Source organism: Micromys minutus (genome assembly GCF_963924665.1).
Source record: "Micromys minutus genome assembly, chromosome: 13".
Lineage (NCBI taxonomy): Eukaryota > Metazoa > Chordata > Mammalia > Rodentia > Muridae > Micromys > Micromys minutus.
Window position 1 is genome coordinate 4,638,557 of NC_137982.1, and position 3,643 is coordinate 4,642,199.

The following is a 3,643-nucleotide window of genomic DNA, read 5'->3' on the forward strand; positions in this document are numbered from 1 at the left end:
GTGAGTAAGGTCAGGGCTCAGCCTAGCACTGGGGTACTAAGCAAGAGTTCCAAATAGTCAGTCATGTGCTCACGTGCCCCTCTGCCATGAGGGAGCAGAAGATATCTCCGACAGCTGCTGGCCACAATCCCCATAAAGCCATAAAGCAGAAACTGACTTTGAAATGGCCCTTTCTCCGCCCGTATCTCTGGACATAAATTTAAATAAAATGGCAATTTAAATGCCTGCAACACCAAGGAGGCATCGTGGGGCTGTCTCTGCAGGCTTTGTGGGGAGACGGAACTCAGCTCTAAACCCATCATCCTGTGACACACGAGTGGGAGCTGGCACAGGGCAGAAGCGGGTGGGGAGGACAAGCTCTTTGCAGGAGAAAAGGATACCCCAGAAGCTTAACCTTTCTTGCCTTGGAGTCCAGGGAGAAGGGAGCTCCCAGGAGACCCTGAGGTACACAAAGCAGAGACAGCTTCACCACTGGGTCTGTCTCTGCAGAAGAAGGAATGCATAGATTCATTTGCCACTCTCGGAAACATTTACCAGCCCCTGAGCAGATGCCACCCACTATCTACCCCATAAGCGCTAGGAAATGTCCCTGCTGCCCTTACTGCCAGGAGTCCATGGGGAGTTAGAATCCATGGGCTACCTGGTCTTTGTTGGAACATAGCTGCGGAGTGGTAGATGCTTGGAGGAGCTTAGACTTCAGCATGGGCAGGTGCTGTGTTCATGCAGATCCTAACTCAGTCGAGCGCATGTCTTAGTCACTGGTGCTGCTGGTTCTGCGTCTCTCGGTGAGGTGCACAGGGCTCACAGTCTTATACGAACACTTGGTAGGAACAGAGGCAGAAAGACAGATCTCAGAGGTCACTGAGGTCAAGCAAGTGCCACACCTGTCCTACCTATGCCCAGAACTCATCCTAGAGCCTCATCTAGGTTGTCACTCACCTTGCCTGGGTTTCACACCTGTAAGCCCTGGAATCATGTACCATGTATGGGGTAGGCACCTCTAATAACAGGTGCCTAAGTGTGATGATTTGCATATGCTTGGCCCAGAGAGTGGCACTATTAGAAGGTGTGGCCTTGTTGGAGGAAGTGTGTCACTTTGGGGGTGGGCTTGGAGACACTCCTCCTAGCTGCCTGAGGATGCTCAGTCTGTTCCTGGTTTCCATTGGATGAAGATGTAGAACTCTCAGCTCCTCCTGCACCATGCCTGCCTGGATGCTGCCATGCCCCAACCTTGATGATAATAGACTGAACCTCTGAACCTGTAAGCCAGCCCCAATTAAATGCTGTCCTTTAAAAACTTGCATTGGTCATGGTGTCTGTTCACAGCAGTAAAGCCCTAACAAGGACACTAGGCTATGGGCTCCTGCCAATGGTTCCCCAATAGAACACTCACTTCTTTCAGGCAGTTGGAGGGTGGGAAGCTCCGCGGATGGAAAGAAGTAGCAACACCATTTCCTGGGCTGAGGATAGAGCAGCTCCTTGAACCTTATCCTGAGCCCCACTCTGCACTTCGAAACTCCTTCCTTTGCGAGGCTGGAGTGACCTAGCCCCAAGTCCAGCAAATCCTCTCTGACACTGAAGAATTCTTATAACCCCCAAGGGACAATCTTTGTCTGTGTCCTCCTTTATATCTGAGACCTCAGAGACAAACTTAGACTGCCACCCTACCATCTTTTAATGCTTCCATTCTCCTAAGCAGCAAAGTCCTGTCCCATGACACAGCCACCAAGAAGGAAGGCTCAGGTGCCTTCTTCGGGCAAGCCTGTCTCTCCGAGAAGCATGCCCGGGAGGGAGGCACTGGCAGTAGGTGGCCAAAGCTGTATCCGGAAGTGCGATAGGCTGGAAATGCAGCTATCCTGTCAAAGGCGTGGGATCCAACCTAAAGGGTTCTCACGGCCAAAGCAGGAGGCAGTAATAAATGCCATATAAACGTCCATGAGTCTGCACCGTATAAATAAGTAAGCAAATCATTAAATGGGAGAGAAGGGATGTCTTTGAGAAGAATCCTAATTAATGAGTACAGAAAGATTGAGGGGAATAAATGTCGCCATTAGAATGCCACCGAAGTCATTGCTGCCAGCGACAGTCACAGAGGAGGCCTGAATTAATGAGCGAAAGCTTGAGCAGGAACAATAGATTTGCATAGTCACAAAGTATCTCCCTCGAGATATTTACTAATTCCAAAGACAAAATAGTAACTTTGTAGAAAAGCGGCTCCTTAGGCACCGGATGTGGTCAACCACCAAGGTTAACTTCTGTAAGCCTGCCCTCATCTTGGACTTCCACAGGCCTCTCTCCGGAGCATTCCTCACTCCCCAAAACCTCTGCACTCAGTCTAATTATGAAAATAGTCCAGACAGTGAAGGGCTTACCAAGTTTGAGACCCAAAACCTGTGCAAAAGGCTAAGTGTTGGGGGCTGAAGAGATGGCTCGGTGGCTAAAAACACTCATGGGTCTTCCAGAGGACCCAGATTTCATTCCCAGCATCCACAAGGTAACTCACAACCACCAGTAACTCCAGTTCTAGAGGACCTGACATCTTCTCTGACCTCCATGGGAATCGGGTGTGCATGTGGTACACCGACATTAATGCAGGCAAAATACCAGTACCCATAAAATAAAGACGTAAGGGGGAGGAGCTGGGTTTAGTGGCATGTGCTTGTAAACCCAGTACTGGGGAAGCACAGGCAGGCTGGTTGCTTTGGCTCCTGGTTGGGTTTTGCTTAAGCTGTGAGCCCAGAGTCCCAATGAAACATGTTACCTCAAAACACAAGGCAGAAGAGGTTGGAGAGATAGCTCAGTAGTTAAGAGCCCATGCTGGCTTTTCTTCTGACATCTTAGTGAGGCTGCTATGGTCCATACTACTCTCTGAGCTTCGCCATGCCGCCCAGAGACAACAAGAAGAAGAAAAATGCCGGAAAGTAGGCCAAAAATAGACAAAGACCCAGTAAATAAATCTGGTGGCAAGGCCAAAAAGAAGTGGTCCAAAGGCAAAGTTCTGAACAAGCTGAACAATCTTGTCCTGTTTGACAAAGCTACATTTGGCAAACTTTGTAAGAAGTTCCCAACTATAAACTTGTTACTCCAGCCATGGTCTCTGAGAGAGTGAAGATTCGAGGTACCTTGGCCAGGGCAGCCCTTCAGGAGCTACTTAGTAAAGGGCTTATCAAGCTGGTTTCAAAGCACAGAGCCCAAGTCATTTACACCAGGAACACAAAGGGTGAAGATGCCCCAGCTGCTGGTGAAGATGCATGAACAGGTGCAATCAGCTGTACATTTGGAAAAATAAAACTTTATTGAATCAAATGAAAAAAAGAGAGAGAGTGTGTGCTGTTCTTGCAAAAGACTAGTGTTCAGTTTCAAGCACCATATGACAGCTAATCTGTAATTTCAGTTCTAGGGGATCTGATACCCCTTTCCAGCCTCTACTCTTATGTAGAAGAACAAGGTCGAAAGTACCTAAGAAATAACAGCCAAGGTTGATCTGTAGCTGCCATACCTGTACCATATCCCCCAAGAGAAAGAAAAGATACTTTGAATCCCCAAAGGGAGAGATTCTACGAAGTGATCTGTACTGTCCTGATGGAAGAAAGGACATGTCACAGGGTGGGAGCTAGGAAGCATGGCCACCAGGGATTCTCTG

General features: G+C 48.6%; 1 pseudogene across 1 annotated transcript; it reads left to right on the forward strand.

Moving 5' to 3' along the window:
* Positions 1–2,880: 2,880 nt before the first annotated feature.
* Positions 2,881–3,255, forward strand: LOC308428677 (small ribosomal subunit protein eS25-like; annotated as a pseudogene). The gene has a single exon. The product of its transcript is annotated as a small ribosomal subunit protein eS25-like (transcript).
* The last annotated feature ends 388 nt before the right edge of the window (positions 3,256–3,643 follow it).